Below are 17,611 nucleotides of genomic sequence, written 5' to 3'. Positions count from 1 at the left end.
TCCTCCTCCTCCCCTCCTCCCTCCTCCTCACTCCAGAAGCAGAAAGCAAAAGGAGAAGGAGAAGAAAAGAAGATGAAAAAAAAAAAGCCTAACAAAAAACCCAGTGGGCTGCTGGTTTTATGAGGATCACAAGACAACTGACAAATCACTCAACCCCTAAGCCTCAGCTATTCTAGTTATCAATTATGTATCATAATTTGTGCTTGTAACACCCTTTGAAATATTCAGATAAAAGACTCTAAAGGGACAAAATAATTAAGATGATTAGTTCCAGCAGAAAAAAGTTTAAATTGGTCTTCCATGTAGTGTCTTTCATATTGTTATTTTTAGTTCCTATCCTCCCAACTGCAGATACAGGAGATGGGTGAAGAGACGTAGACAGGGTGGAACTCAGTGGCAGGGGGCAAAAAACCCCATCCTTGCTCCACATCTGTCACATGCTTTTCTGCACTGCCTCCTTCAACATTTCTAGCAAGCCCTCAAAGAAGGAAAGGTATGGAAACTGAGCTCAGAGAGGATACATTTCTCAAAATCATACAACCTAGACTTGTACACAGACCTTTCTAACTCCAAAATCTGGGCTCTTGAGATAGATTGATTTCTTCTTTTTCTTTGTGCATGGATCTTAAAGATCAGTAAGACAAGGGGTGTGCAGTGAGGCAAGAAGGGATAGGTACACAAGATCGTCTGGCCCTCTATGCATGTATATTAATTCTCTGTTTTGTGCATTGCTTGCTAATTAGTCATGAGGTGCCTTGAGATAGAGATGAAGCTGACACTGTCCCCATCCTTGGGGTCTTTGAGGGGGAGGCAGGCACTAAACAAGCTCAGAATATTCCAAGTACTCGGATGTGTACAGAGTAGTGGTGGCTCTGAAATATTTATAGGGATGGTCGGTTGGCTTTAAACATACCCACCTCTAAACACTCTCACCTCTTTCTGTATCCTGTCTTATGTTGCAAAAGGCTGCAAAGCTTAAGTCTAACTTTTCTCAGACTCTCTTGCAGCTAATATTCTCCGTGAGACTTGGAAAGGAGAGGAGAGGCCAAAGCCATCTATCAATAAGCTTGGCTTAGAGTGGTGAATGTTGTGCCACAGTCACAGCAACTGAAATCAATCTGCCTGTCACTTCCATTGTGGGATTCATAAGACAGTTGCAGTGCCTACAGCAGTTGGGTTGATGGCCATGTCTACCTGATTCCTATGGTAGACTGTTCTTGAATCCAGTAGTTCCAAGGACACCCCTTGGTTCCTTCTCCTACAACCCTCCCAACTATTTTGTAAGCACTTAATTCTTATAATCAGTTCCTTCTCATTTATGTGCATCAAGTAAGATCTATTTCCTGCCCTCATGCCTGATAGATATAGAGGGGTTTAGGGAGAGGAACCTGTTCCTTTGAACACATTCCTTTGAACTTATCTGGAGAAGTCACTTGCAATAGCAAGCACCTTGTGTTTCTGTAATTGTGTGTTTATATTGATTGGCTTAGGGTGGAGAAGCACACTCATTTTGAGAGATTGTAGAAGCTACCCCAAACCATCCCTGTGCTATCTCCCTAGTTTCTGTAAGCTACAGAGAATAAGAAAGGAACTCAAAAGGTAATAAAAAGTCTGGTCTATGAGATGTGGGTTGGGAGGGAGGGAGGCTAGTCAGGGAAGACTCTGCAGATGATGCATCTCTGGAGTTGCATCTTGGGAGATAGTGACCCTTTACTGGCAGATATGGGGAAGGGCAGGATATTGCAGGTGGAGGACCACATGACTCAGGAACTTGAAGTAAAAGAAGACATTGGGAATCTTCAGAACTGCATATTGTTCAGTATGATGAAAATGCAAGCGGTTAGCAGAGGGATGCCTGGAGAGGTCTTCTTTGGTCCAAATCTGCAGAGTCAGGTACACCTCACCATCGAGTTTGCATTGCATCCTGCAGACAATGGAGAAATTTTGATGGCCTTTCAGCCAGGAAGTGACATAGTTGGCTGGAAGTTGGGGAAGAACATTCTGGCAGCAGCAATGAGGATGGGGAATGAGACTGGGGGGCAGGAAGGTACTTGGGAACTCCAGTGAAAGAAGATGTGAGATGAAAGAAGCCTTGTTCCCATGGGCACAAACTGAGACCACGTTACCAGCAGCAGCTCAGGCTAGTGCCCAGAGCAACTCAGTTGGGAAGCAAAACTGGGGAGCAGTATCTAGAAAGTTACAGGGTCAAGAGAGCTTTTCATTTATTTGTTGTCCAATGTGTGAGACTTCAGCAAGCTTAGAGGTTAAATAGAAGAAAGAAGAAAAGCACTAGAAGTAGAAGAGAGGCAAGTTTATTTGTATATTTTTTATGAAGTTTGCTTATTTTTTTATTTTTTTAAAGTATGCTCTATGCCCGATGTGAAGCTTAAACTCACGACCGTCACATCAAGAGTCACATGCTCAGGATGCCTTGGTGGCTCAGTGGTTGAACATCTGCCTTTGGCTCAGGGGCTGATCCTGGGTCCAGGGTGGAGTCCCCCATCAGGCTTCCTGCAGTGAGCCTGCTTCTCTCTCTGCCTATGTCTCTGCCTTTCTCTCTGTGTCTCTCATGAATAAATAAATACATCTTAAAAAAAAAAAAGTCACATGATTTACTGACTAAGCCAGCCAGGTGCCTCTTTTATGAGGTTTAAATAAATGTCCATATTATACTGAAATAGACCCTAGATTTTTCTAATTATAAAAAAAATCAAAATCACAACATAGTAGAAGATAATACAGGGAGTAATGTTTATAACCCTTTGATCAAGGAGTATGGTAGATGGAATAAAAGCCCACAATAAAAGTTGTCCATGTCCTACTTTTTGGAGCCTGTTAACATGTTACCTTGCTAACCAGAGGATTTTGCAGATTAATTAAAGTAAGGATATTTAATTAACTGAGATGCATAGAGTATTCTAGGTTATCTGGTGGGTGCAATGTAATCTCAAGGGTCTTAATCAGAGGGAAGCAGGAAGGTCAGCATCTGATATAGAGATGGGAGATATGATGAAAGAAATGGGTGAGGAAGAGAGAGATTTGAAAATGCTACACCACTAGATTTAAAGACGAAGGAGCTTAGGGTGGTGAGCCAAAGAATGCAGGCAGCCTCTAGAAGCTGGGAAAGGAGAGGAAATGAATTCTTCCTTAGAACCTATGGAAGGAATGCAGCCCGGTCAACACCTTGAGTGTAAGACTGAGCTCTAGAACCCCATGCTAATAGTTGTGTGTTGCCTTAAACCACAATTTGTGGTGATTTGTTAAAACAGCATAGAAAGCTAATACAAGAAGATATGAAGCGGAAACCAGGAAACAAAGGGGAAAAAGGATACTCTTGATTATATCAAGTACTTAACTTTTTGTATTAGTCTTGGATCATAGACCTGTGAAAGGCAATCAAAACCACAGAAAGGTTATACAAAAGACAATGAATGTGCAGACAACACAGAGTTAACAACAACTGTATCTAAAGCTCACTCGAATCCGTGTAAAAAGACTAATCCAACAGAAAGTGAGCAAAGAAAAATAAATCGGTAGTGTCAGAAGAAACCCAAAAAATGTAGGTAAATACGTGTTGCTAAGAAATGCAAATTAAAACATTGAAATAACCTTTCTTCATTTAGACAAGTAGCAGTGATTTATTAGATACTTAGCCCTGGCCTGGGTGTAGAGAACAGGCATTGCTGTGAATTCTAGGTGAGGTTGTAATTTGGTAAAAGCTCTCTGGAAAGCAATTTGGCAGCTATTACTTAAATGGTAACTGTGTATGCTCTTTGATGTAGTGATTCCATTTCTAGGATTTCATTCTTTGGAAATGCTGACTCAAGCGAACAAAGATATGCAGATAAGAATGTTTATGGTAGCAATGTTTGTATAGAAAAAAAAAAGTGGAAATAACCTACAATGAGTACAATTAGGAGATAGCTGGAAAGATATTTGCTGTATTCAAATAATGGATTATTATGTTGCCTCTAAAAGGTTGAGGTAGCTAAGAGCAAATATTTGTATTTGGCCACTGACAAGTGACCAAAGCTAGCTGCAGAATAAATATGTATTTTGATTCTATTATAAAAATGTGTATATGTGTCTTATGTGCATTTATATGTTTGTTAATGACATGCATATATACTTTGTATCAGTGTGCATAGGAAAAAAATCTATGAGAATTTAACAGAGGGAAGGGATGTGATTACAGGAGACTTTTAGCTACTGCTTTATTTCTTTCTCTATCATTTGAATTTTTTCTTACATGTGCTTTTCTACCCAGGAATAAAGAAAGTAGGAAACTGTGAAAATGTATTTATGGTAGATGTTTAATGACTCTTAAGTGACTCATAATTGGGCATAGTGGAACACATTTTTCTCTTGGTAACAAATGACCAATCTGGTTACATGTAGAAAAAAGAATCTAGAGAATTATTATTTTTGCAGAGTAGACAACAAATAACTACTTGCTGGGTGAGTAAATGAGTAAGTAGAAATAAATTGATATGTTTTGGTAGCTAAGAAAGGAAAGGCTCTATAACTCTCTCATAGGAACTAACAATCATTTCTTCGATGCTCCCTGAGGAAAGAAATGTTCCAATATCAATGGCCATTTCTTTCTTCCTTCTTGCAATTCCTGAAGCTATCCTCAGAGTTCTGACATCAATTTGGAATTTCTATATAATGCAAGCTATAAATATAACCTATCAGGGTACTCAAGCCTAATGTTTCATATTGACTAGGTAAATTATTTCAAGAAATTCCAGAGAAAATCATCTTTGGAATTCAATATTCAGAATTATGTGAACCAAGTAACAGCAACTCCATTAAGTGAGGTTTTGAAAGTCATTTAAAGAGATCTCATTTTATTTTATTTATTTTTTAAAGATTATTTATTTATTTACTCATGAGACACAGGGAAAGAGAAGCAGAGAGGCAGGCAGAGGGAGAAGCAGGCTCCATGAAGGAAGCCTGTTGTGGGACTCCATCCTGGGACTCTGGGATCACACCCTTAGCCAAAGGCAGATGCTCAACCCCTGAGCCACCCAGGCGTCCCAAGAGATCTCATTTTAAATATGATTTTACTTAATTGCATAGAACTGCTTAAAAAAATAATATCAATCTCAACAGTTAAAAAACTGCTTTGACCATTAGCTCCATCGCGAAGGTAAGTGAGGTTGAACATTCATATAACCAATTTCAAATGGGCAAATGGAATCCAGTGATCTAAGTTTGCTTTATATCTGAGGAGGGCTTAATAAGATTAGACCCTACAGTTGAAGTTTTAGAATCATCTATTCACATGGCTCCCAGAGTGCCCCCCACCCTGATCCCTGCCAACAGTTTTTGGCTACAGTTGGACAAGGCATAGAGAGGCCTGATTCATTCAGCACCTCTGTCCAGGGAAATTGGAAATGGGTTCAGTGAGGCCAGTTTTTCTGTAGATGTGAGTAGAACTGTAACACCTAAAGTCAAGGATGGTGGTTGATATTTGTCTATTTGGGAAGTAGAGAAAGCCTACTGGGAAGGATAAGGGGAGGAGAAAAAGGAGAAGGGGGAGGGGAAGGAGGAGGAAGAAGAACAGGAGGAGGAAGAGGGGAGCTGTGGTGGGGACAAAGGGAAGAACCAGATATGTAGAAGGAAGCAGTGACAAGAGACAGTAAGCAAGAGAGCGCTTCCTGGGTTCCTGAAGGATTCACCATTCCAGTTTTTCCCTAGTGCTAGATTTTATTCATATAACCATTTCCTCCTCTCTCATCAAGCTACTTTGGTATGATTCCCGCAACCTGCAAGGAAAGAATACTAATTAGAACTAGAGAGAAAACAGGGTGTCTTTTGTCCAGTATTATTTCAGGTAAGTATGAAAATCAAACTCCCTAGATTGCCAGAGCTCGCCTGTACCTGCTGAGCTCTGTGTCTCATTTCTGGACCCTTCAGCTGAGTAACTGTGGAGTCCCCCCTTCAGCTTCCGATCACTTTGGTTGTTCCCCTTTAACATTTGGCTTTCTGCTGGAAGCAGGAGATGGCAGATTGTCTTGCGGTGTCCCATTGTTACACAAGCTCTACCTTCTTCCAGCACTCCTGACCATAATTGGAGCGGGAAGGGGCCTCAGAAATTATCTGGTGTAACCCCCTCATTTAATAGATAAGAAAACAGAGGTTCTGAGGGGTGAGGAGGCTTATTCAGTACCACATGATAAATTTGCAGCAAAATCAGGACCAGAACCTTCCAACATTAGACTGTTCCCCATGCACTACCCACTGAATTGAGCATCTGTCTTGGGCCACAGCCAAGGGGAAACAACAACAAAAAACAATCCTGTGGGGAAATGGTGATAAATTTCAGGACAAAGGGCAATTTTCATCAGTTCTTGTCTTCTTGGGAGGTGGCTGAGGGTTCTTGCTCTCTCTCCCAGAGCGCTCAGCCATGCTCCCACAGCGAAAATAGCATTCAACTTTTCATGGCCTTCATTTCTAGAGCCAGGATAGTAAATAAGAGGAGAGCTTTGAGCTTAATTGGAACTTCTTTCGTAAAACAGAATGGAAGGGTCACTTAAATGTCAAAACATTTTCTAGTGATCTGGGCAACTTACCTTCCTGAAAGCAATTGCCAAATTTTTCACCGTGACATTTGCATTGTAGAAAGCCTTACAGGGAATTAGAAATCACATCAGGCTAGGTTTTTATCCTCTGCAGCAATGGAAGTAGGGAATTCCCACAGAGGTTTGGGAAATATTTTTTCATTTCTTTCAATCGTGTTTGGCCTTAATCTTGGTTTCCAGGTTATTTCATGAACCATACTTTTTTATGTAGAAATTGCTGTCACTAAATCACCATGGAGTCCCAATTCCAACAAATTTACTGAGACAAATTTATTAATCTTACAGTAGTCAAATGAATATTCACTCTCAATAAAATTAATAATCTAGCATCAAAGCTGTATTCACAGAGGTGTTTTGGTGGGTGGTAACATATGCTTTATTCATTTTGTTATTTTAATTGGTATACACTTTAACTGGTATACACTTTTAATTAATCACTCCCTGTCTTGTGTATTGAAAGAGGACAGTGAATTAGTTGAACTCTGTTTTAGAACTTGATTATTCAGAGCTATGCTCTTTTGAGATCTGAAGTTTAGCTTGCTTGGTAAAAAAAAAAAAAATTCATAGTTAAAGTGAATTTATAGTGCATCCAAGGTGTCAGGGAAAACAGATAAAATGCTTACATCATTCCCTCATTTCTTTGTCAAAGCAGCCTTATATGGTAGGCATTATTTCCCACTGTTATGCTCCTTTTACAGTTGAGACAAGGGAGACTCAAAGCGGTTGAGAAAGTTAAGATCATGCAGCTTCTGTTTGAATGAGCTGGAATGTGAACCTGAATTTTTCTGACTTTACAGACTATGCTTTTTTCTTTGCCAAGATGCATCCAACAACCATTCAGTAGCAGTGTATTTATTCATTAATTAACTTGCTCATCAAACGTTCATTGAGTCCCTATAATACTTGGGTCAGATAGGTTCTGGCAGTACCAAGATGATCCAGACCCTAACCTGGGGGTGGGAGGTGGAGGGGGTTATATTTGGACACAGATGATCACCAAACAATGTGGCCACCTCTGTCACAGGGCTATGACACAAAGCAACCTTTATAATAAGGACCACTTTATTTGCTAATGATAAATTTTACTTATTTCTCCCCTAAAGTGATATTGTTGGCATTCTTTGAGTTGCTTTGTATAATTCAAAATAGTCAAACTAACTTTCTTTAATAGCCATTCCCCAAGTAGTCTGATGTTAGTTAGGTTTTACCTTATTTACCTTGTTGATTTCTGAGCTAGGGATATTGTAAAAGATACAGCAAGCCAGACTGACATATCATCCCAGGGATGACTTAGGTTAAGAGGATGAGTCAAGAGACCTTTTCTGTCTTTCAGGAAGCTAGGCAATCAACACCCTTGCTGCATCAGTACTTTACCATGTGTGTTATTCTTGCAAACATTTTCCTTTGAAATCCCTTAAGATATAACTGAGAATCAATAATTTCTTAAGTTTTGTGTTTCTCTTCCCCCAGAACATTTATTGAGCTCCAACTAATTTGTAACTACTGCTAGAAGCATTGGTATATGCAAAGGAGGAACATTTATTTGAAGGAAGCCCGTTTTCACTCATTATAACAAGTGATTTCACCATCTATAAATTGAAGATAAGAGCTGCTAGATATATTCACCAGGGTATCACATGGGATCAAATGAAATGATGATATGCAAAATTATTTTGAGAAGTCTATCAGATAAATATTATAGCTCTTATAAACTTATATGTTCCAAAGGACATAGTTTGTAACTTGAAAAGTATGAGTGTGTAGTTTGGGCAGACTAAAAGCTTTCATTTTTGGCAAATTCTAATTGATTAGACCCTTCCTGGTGTGAATGACTTCCTCAAATGCACTTGTTTTACTAGTCCAGGTATTGAGCTTTCTCAGAGCAGTTTTTTAAAACACATCTATTTGAATGGACTTTTGTTTTACATAATGCTTCTGATTCAGTGCAACTAGAAACCAGTCTGAATATTGTTTACTTGGTTTTCCTAGAACTCTAGTGCATATCAGATGACAACAAAAACAAGTGAAAGCTTTCGTTACCACTAAATTAAAAGTCTAAAAGCTTTATAAAGCCAGGAATTTAACTTTTCACCAAGATGGATCATTGGCTGTGTGAATAACTCTGATCAACGGGGTTGTCACAGTCCCAGACCTGTCATACTGTACTTTAATGCTGCTACAATTTGTTAAAGAAAGTGCATCAGAATCAAATGATTAAATCTGAACCTTGGCTGCTGTGAAAGTCTCAAACAACGAAATAAAAGGAGACAGGCTTGTGTTGTCAGCACCTACAAATACAGCGCAAATGTGCTGAAGGAGTGGGTAATGAATGATCTTGGAGGTTGTAGGGCTGAGCAAATGGTTCAAGTTGGGGCTGCATCCTCGGATGGCACTGGCTGATATTTGTGGAAGTTACTGCCGGAGCTATGGATCACCTCTGGGAGCACGTCAATACCTCTTTCTAATTCAAGTTTACTATTTCCAAAGGCTATAAAGGAGAGTCCATTTTGTGTGGGCTGCCTGGAAAAATAAAAAACAGCCAGTGGGCAATTGGTATTATAAAATTATTGCATAGAATGCATTTAAGAATGACGAGAGAAACAGGGGGCAGGGGAAACCTTTTTTTCTATTTCCAGATAAATGGTAGAATCTGGCAAAAAAAGTTTTATTGCTCATGAAGTGAGAATACTTTGATAAAACAGTTCTAAGGGAGACTTAGAATGCTACAGATGAGGTCTGTAAGCTATAGCCGCCACCCATGAGAACACAATGGGGGCAAGCATTGATGGAAGGAAGGGAGAGGAATCCTGGGAAGTTAAGTTTAAGGATCAGCTCTACCACTCATCCTGCAATGGTTAACTTTGCTTCTAAACATTTTCGTTTGAGATTTTCATTTTGCTCTCATATTATTTGTAAAGTGCAAAGACCTTTTGTCCCCTTAATATTCTTAGATTTATATAGCCATGTGGGTTTTTTTAAGGATAAACTTATTTATTTAACTTTATTTTATTTCTCTTTCTTCTTCTTAATTTTTAAATTAAAATTCAATTAATTAGCATATAACATATTATTAGTTTCAGAGGTAGAGTTCAGTGATTCATCAGTTGCATATTAACACTCAGTGCTCAACACATCATGTGCCCTCTTTAATGTCCATCACCCATCCCTCCACCTCCCCTCCAGCAACCCTCAGTTTGTTTCCTATAGTTAAGAGTCTCCTATGGTTTGTTACCTCTCTGATTACATCTTGTTTTATTTTTCCCTTCCTTTCCCTATGATCCTCTGTTTTGTTTCTTAAATTCCACATATGAGTGAGATTGTCTTTCTCTGATTGACTTGCTTCGCTCAGTATAATAGCCTCTAGTTCCATCCACACTGTTGCAAATGGCAAGATTTCTTTTTCTTTCTTTCTTTCTTTCTTTCTTTCTTTCTTTCTTTCTTTCTTTCTTTCTTTCTTTTTTATTTGATGGCTGAGTTGCACTTCTAGGAAGTTACCCAAAGATCCAAATGTAGTGATCTGAAGGGGGCACCTGCACCACAATTTCTACAGCAGCAATGTCCACAATAGCCAAACTATGGAAAGACTCAGATGTCCATCGACAGATAAATGGATAAAGAAGAAGTGGCATATATACACACACACACACACACACACAATGGAAAAATACTCAGCCATCCAAAAAATTGAAATCTGACCTTGTGTTTGCTTTTGTGGATTAAGGATACTATTTTACCTATCTGAAGGTTTCAAATTAGTGTTTTCAAGTTTCTGTGTACTGTAATATTTTTGTTTTCCCTGAGTTTTTACTTTTTAGATGTCTTAACTTCTCTCTTGAATGTTAGAAACTTCTCAAATGACTTATAATCTTTGGATCCCACTCATTTTTTAGAGTGAGGCAATAAACCTCACAGATAACCATGCATGTGTGAAAGGCTTACCAATGGATGGTTTTGTTTATTTATTTTTTTTACTGAGGGATCCCCTTTCCTCCCCCCCCCCCCGTAGTACATGTGTCTTTTCTCTTGGTTTGGTCAGTTTCCTATCTGAGAAGTGTAAGCCTATCTAACAGCAATCTGGAGGAAGCAAGCAAGCAAGGATTTCACCATTTACTTAATATCCTTATTCTCAATCCAACACACTCACCCTCACTTCTGCCTATGTGTTCAGCTCAGAATCCCTCTGATTCACTCTTTTTTTTAGAGAGTGAAGCTGTTTTCTGTTGGAGTGGGAGAGACTTCTGGGGTTCTAAATAAATTCTGTGCAGATTTTCCATTGATCCTCCAGTTTTTATAGCCCATTTGTATTTCAGCTTTTATATAATAAGGTTCTTCCAATTCCCAAGCTTTTCTATGGATCAGTCTGACTTCCCCATGCTGCTGGTAGCAAGGTCACTTTTCTTAGCTTTATATCAGCAGTGACTTCTTATTCACCAGCTTCCTAGTTTCCAAAGTTGTTTTGCTGTTGTCCCCTTTCTTATTCTTTTTATATCCTTAAAAAAATATCTCTTAACTGTCATCTTGTGTGGTTTTGGGAAGAAACTGATTAACACCATGTGTAAGTGGTCTAGAAGTTTTATTTTTAGTGTTGCTTCTTAAAATCTGGTTATAAAAGTAATGTGTGTTACTGAAGACAATTTGTTAATTATGAAGTATAGTAAAAAGAATCCAGAACTCTCCTTTCTGTGCATAATTAATATTTTGGTTATTTCCTTGAAGTCATTTTTTTCCCTAGAATTAGTTTTTACACAGGTGGAACCATTTTATAGTTACAATTTTGTATCATATATCTTTTACTTTTTATTCAAAGTTATAAAGATTTCCCATGTCATAAAACAATCTGTAAACATTTTTATAAGCTCTGTTCCATTGATTTCAATATACCACAGTTTATTTAGCCACCTGTCTGTACTGAGCATTTGGGATGCTTCCTTTTTATTATCTTAAAACATGGGGTGGGGGGGATGAGCATCTGTATATAATGCCTTTTTTGTATTTTGAAATATTCTCAAGGGCTAAATTTTAGGAAGTAAAATCATTGTGTCAAAAAGTATGAACACTATTAAGGCCATTAACATATTAAAGCAAGCATTATATGTTTTTAGTGTTTGGTAGATATGAAGCCCGCAGAGGAGTTGCTTGGCTATCCACAGTGACCTGGGATTCTCTGGTCTCCTACCTCACCATGACAAAGCCAAGAGACATTCTTAGCCATGCCTTAATCCCCATTCTCACCACCAGGTCCACTTTGGACATTTTCAGGGCTTTGGGTCAGAGAATGAATAGATGCTCTTAGCCCATAGTTCTCCCACCTTTACTTCCCACTTGGCTCTGGCCTGGAGTGGAGTGCATGTCCCAGTCTCTTCATCCAATCGAATTCACACATGAAATAGCTTCATCTTGGGCATCTCTTAGGGCTGGGAGTGTCCATAATGGCAGTGCAATCCATCTTTGGGAGGGAAGACATAGGGGCTCCTTGGGCAGGGAATTTTGAGATTGCAGGTTCCCAGAATGTGATCTTGAGTGGGAGGGGGGGTGGCAAGAGCTCTAGGTAGGCACTTCTTCTTGAACCATGGACTCTTTGTAGGGAGGGGTACCGCCATAGCAAGGCCAGAGTAAGGTCCTCCAAAGTACTGGACCCACGGCAAGGGTCCTAGTAGCCAAGGTTTAAGGACAGTGTTACTTACAGCCAATGCCTCACCTGTCCTCCAGAAACAGATCCATGGTCCAATTGGTGGAGGTTGAAGGTGGTGTGGGGAATAACAGGGAGTAAGGACAGTAAGTCAGGATATAGGGGAAGAAAAGGGATAAAGAGTAGTATCTTGCCTATTATGTCCAGAGAAGCAAAGATAGATTGATAATCTAACTACCACTATATATAGTTCTCCTGTATATGAGTGAAAAATAGGTTTCACCAAGTATGATATTATAGTAAGTTGAATAATGATGACCTAAAGAGAATAAGTACCAATCCTTGGAAATTATATTTGGTCTTAATTGGAAAAAGGGTATTTGCAGAATGTATTTAGGTTAAGGATTTTGAGATAAGGCAATTACTCTGGATTATCTGGATGGTCCCTCAGTGTCATCACAAATATCTTTATAACAGAGAGGCTAAGAAAAGTAATACAGACAAACAGAGGAGAAGGCTACGTGGAGACAGAGATGTGGCTACAAGTCAAGGAATGCCCACATCTGCCAGAAGCTGAAAGAGTCCAGGAAAAGACTCCTCACTAGAGCCTCTAGAGAGAGCATGGCCCTGCTGACACCTTGATTTTGAACTTCTGTCATCAGAGCTGTGAGAAAATAAATTGCTGTTGTTTTAAGCCATACGGTTTGTGATATTCTCTTAAAGCAGCCACAGAAAGCTAATGCAGGTGCTAGTAAATGAAACTTCTCAATGTCACCTTCCTGTTAATCCCTAATATATGGGTTTTAAGGAACAGAAAATGAAATCCTTAGATCATGTTTTGGCCAAAGATTTTTGCTAAGTACTTTCACAGACTATGATAGCTGTCATTCAGGACAAAAACATGCCATAATGCTGAAATTGTTGCATATTACCAGAGGTCGGTCTCTCATTTCTACCCCCCTGAGCAACACAATATATGAAAAAGACTAGAATCTTGAAATTAGATCTTGGCTCAACTCTTAGCTCTAGTATTTACTGCTGGTGCTGTGATCTTGGGCATATTACCTAACATCTTATCTTGCAACATGGAGATAAATGTGTGCTGGTACTATGTTCAGACACTTCAGGGTTCCTGGGTGGCACAGTCAGTTAAGCAGCATCTAACTCTTGGTTTGGCTCAAGACATGATCTCAGGGTCAGGAGATTGAGCCCCACACTGGGCTTGGTGCTCAGCCCAGAGTCTGCTGGATATTATCTCCCTCTCCCTCTCCGTTTCTCCCTCTGCTCATGCTTTCTCTCTCTGAAAGAAAGAAATAAAAGAGGAAGGAAAGAAAATCTCTCTCTCTCTAAAAAAAGAGACACACTTCAAAGGATCCTTCATCAAGATCTCTCTTGGTCAAGTCTAAGCTCATTTATGTATTTCTTTAATGCAGTCCAGCGTCTCGTTAACATGGCACCCAAAGATTGTAGTGTGAAAAATGTAAGTTTTTCCAGTTTTGTATAATTTGACTCATATTGAAGTGTGGATAGTTTAATATAGTAATTTTTTAAGCCAAAGGAACAAATTTCTAATGGTAGAAATGGATACATTATGGCCGATGATTGAGTGTGATTTTTTTAGTCAGAATACATTTTATGTGTAAATTTCAGGAATAATCTATTGATAAATCAGCCCTTTTTTATCAGTATTTTTTTCTGTCTCATTAGGCACAGAAAACATAGGGGAGAGGGCAGGAGGAGAGCAGTCATAAAAATAATGAAAGAATAGGATTCATCATCTTATGTTATTATTGCAGTCTAGAAGGGTTTACTGTTAGAACAAGGCTTATTTCCCCTTCTGTGGGAGAGAAATCAATTGCAAACCGCAAGGGATAAACAATCCCTGTTATAGATCTTAAAGAGTGGAGTTGTGAACATTAAAATTTCCATGAACAGCCGCAGACCATCTCTAACTTATCAAGCTGGATTGAAGCCAAAATTCACAGCTGCTCTTTCTTTTCAACTTTGCAGAAGCAGCTTGTCTGAGGAATTAGTCTTGCACTGTATTTCTTATGGGAGATGTGCTCCTTTTGACTTAATCTGAAATTAAAATATTTGTCACTCAATATTTTCAAATGCCCACTGGTATTTATTTCTTTTATTGAAGTATAGTTGACATACAATGTTACCTTTGTTTCATTAATTGCTCACATTTAAATTTAATCTTTTAAAAGTATTTTATCCATCCTTTCGGAGGATTTATGGGTGGTGGGGTTGGATTACAGAATGATTGTGGTGATAGCAGCTGTTAACTGCTTTAGGAGTATCGTGAGTGATTATGAGATGGATTCTTTGATGTGTGGACCAGATGTGTTGTCGCTGGGAGGAATAACAGCCAATTTCCTTTCTCTCTTGTTCTGTGGCAAGAGGAGGATGATTAAACAGGTAGATTCCAAAATGGAAGGGATTGAGATGCTGGAAGCTGGTGGTCAGGTGGCTGGAGATTTCAAGATGGAATATGTGATTAAAACATAAGGACATTTTGGCTGGTATAGTAAGGCAGGAGCAGGATCACTGTGTTCTGGAAAATGTTTAACATCAGTTTCTATGAAAAAAAAAAAAAGATCCCGATTTGTAGTATTTGCTGATGTTTGTGAAATAAATATTCCCAACATGGCTGATTTTAAAATACCATGTGATGTCAAATTTTGGCTCATGAAATTTCTGAAAGTCTGACATTTAGTGCCGATATGACCCTACACAGGAATTGTTGCAATTGGTAACGTTCTGAGCACATGATGGGTTCAAGGCCATTGTGATTTTTATAGATCATGTGAATGGCTCTGAGAATTGGCCAGGATGGCATCATGTTATGTCTCTCTGTGGCCAGTGATAGTATATATTGTGTCCTGCCCTTATAGAACGGGATACAAAGGACATAAAGAGGCATTCATATGAGTTCTACTGTCATTAAGCATTTGTTCAATGGGAACATCAGACTGTGTTTATCAGCTGCTGTGAGGCTGTAGACCTGTACTGGTTTCTGCATCTAAGTATACTTGTGTAAGGATTCCTTTTGCTTACCATGCTACTATTGTTTCTGAGAAAGAATATTTGTATGGCAATATGTCAACAAATGGTAAAGTGTGACTGCTGAAAGACACTGAAATTCAGAGGGTTTCTCAGTTGTCCCAAGTGGCAGAGGAAGGTCCTCACACATCTCCAAGGAGCTCTAGACTCCTTTGGGTAATTCCTAGAAACCGCTATCATTGGCTGTATGTGTAAAATGTAACTGGCTGTGGCTGACACCCATTTTTGGAGAAACAGGGAAAAAGTCACTTACAGGCAGTGTCCTCCTAGATACAATGTCATACGCTTCCATGCTGGGTGTTGACAAATGAAGAATCTCATCAGAAACTACAGGTGTTTGCACTCATCCTCTAGACTGGACTTGGCAAACCATGGCCTGCAGATCAAATCCAATCCCTATCCCTACATTTGTAGAGTTTTACTGTAATGGGGGCTATGCTCACTCATTTGCTTGTTATATACAGTAGATTTGTGCTAATATTTGTTGCAGAGACTGCACAGCCTGCAAAGCCAACAACCTTTACTATCTGGCCTTTCATAGAGTTATTTCAGGATGATCATGTGATCATGTTCCTCTTATCCATTGCCCCACATCTGCACTTTCCTGATTGCTCTACTGCCATGTTGGCAGCCCCATGGTAGGATAGAGGTGCTAGTTAATGCTTCCATGGGAATCATATTGCAAGGTATAAATGTATCAAATCAACACATTGTATACCTTAAACTTACACACTGCCATATATCAGTTACATTTCAATACAAAAAAGTAATAGGGACTAACTGAGATATGATAGATAGCACATCGCGGCTGTTTCTTTCTTGGGCTTTATTTCACGGTGTAGTATCTTCCATGATTCCAACGAGAGCAGAAGCATTAAAAAAATAAAGAATGATGGTCAACGTTAAGAATGGAATCTTGCCTATATTTAGATTCTCTCTCTTGAAAAATATGAGAACTGGGCTAAAGGAAGAAAAAAAGACATTTTCAAAGAACTTCGTTAGTTTCAGTTTTAGAGGAAATAACTGGTTTTTCTTCCCTTTGAAAATTTTTTCCTTTTCCCAGAAATTGGAGAATAAATCATGCAGCTCTGACAAAAAAGAACAGATCCCTCCCCTGCCCCAGCTTTTTGAGAAGATTTTTATTAGTAATAGTCACCAGATACATTCTTGACAAGAGATATGGACATCGGCTATTTACTCCTACAATGTGTAAGGGCAAAAAAAGAAAAAAGAAATCTTCCCACAAGCTCAGCTAAAGTGCAAAAGTATCATACTTCGGGCATATGGCACCTTCCAATTATTTGGATCAAAGTTGGACAATTGACTAAGGGGACTGCATTAGTTTCCTAGGGCTGCTATAAAGAAATACCACAAACTGAGTGGCTTCCAATAACAGAAATATGTTCTCTCACAGTTCTGGAGGCTGGAGGTCCAAAAATAAGGTGTCAGCAGGGAGCCTGTAAGGGAGAATCCTTCCTAATCTCATCCAGCTTCTGGTAGCCCCAGCATCCTTTCCTTTATGGAAGTGTTACCCCAAACTCTGGCTCAGTCTCTCTGGGCTGTCTGCCCCAGAGAGACTGGGTCCAAATTTTCCTCTTCTTCTGAGGACACCAGCCATCATGGAGGAAGGACCCACCTCAGTGACTGCATCTTAATTTGATCACATCAGCAGGGACCATATCTCCAAATGAGGTCACATTCACAAGTACTAGGAGGGTAAGGGTGTCAATATACCTTTTTAGGGGACACAATTCAAGGCCTAACAGTAACCAAATATTTGTGAACCATGACCAGACACAAAAGAATGAGTGGAGCCAACTGCAATCTCTATCTTGGGAATCTGAAATCGAGGTAAAATAGAGCTTTCTTTTTTGAGAGGATGTCATGGAGGAGGACTGTGACTGGCCAAAGCCATGAACAAACTGAAATTATAAAGGAGCAGAAAAGATCCAAATAGGTGGCAGGCATAAAAGAGAACTGATGTGCATGGTGGACCAGGAATGAAGAGAGCCAGAGGAAGGAGAAGGAATAGTTTGTACCCAGCTTCAATTTTTCAAATGAGGAACCTTATAGTCAAGTCCTCTTTTCCTCCAGATGAGATCAGCGGTGGCTTTTTGTTATTTAAAAGTAAAAGAACAAAGCCCTAACATCTGCTGTGGGTCCACAAGATTCAGGCAGGGAGGCTCAGGCTGGGAGGAGGGAAGCGGCCTAGGGAAAAGGAGCAAGAGCTGCCCACCCCTTCATTTCCTATTTTGTTTGTGCCTTGTTGCTAATTTTGTTTTCTGCCATGGATTCGCATAGGCAGCGTTTGTTGGTAAAATCCCAC

The sequence above is a fragment of the Canis lupus genome, chromosome 22, assembly GCF_011100685.1.
Source record: "Canis lupus familiaris isolate Mischka breed German Shepherd chromosome 22, alternate assembly UU_Cfam_GSD_1.0, whole genome shotgun sequence".
Taxonomy (NCBI): Eukaryota; Metazoa; Chordata; class Mammalia; order Carnivora; family Canidae; genus Canis; species Canis lupus.
The sequence above is the reverse complement of the archived record's forward strand: the minus strand, read 5'-3'. Positions refer to the sequence as shown.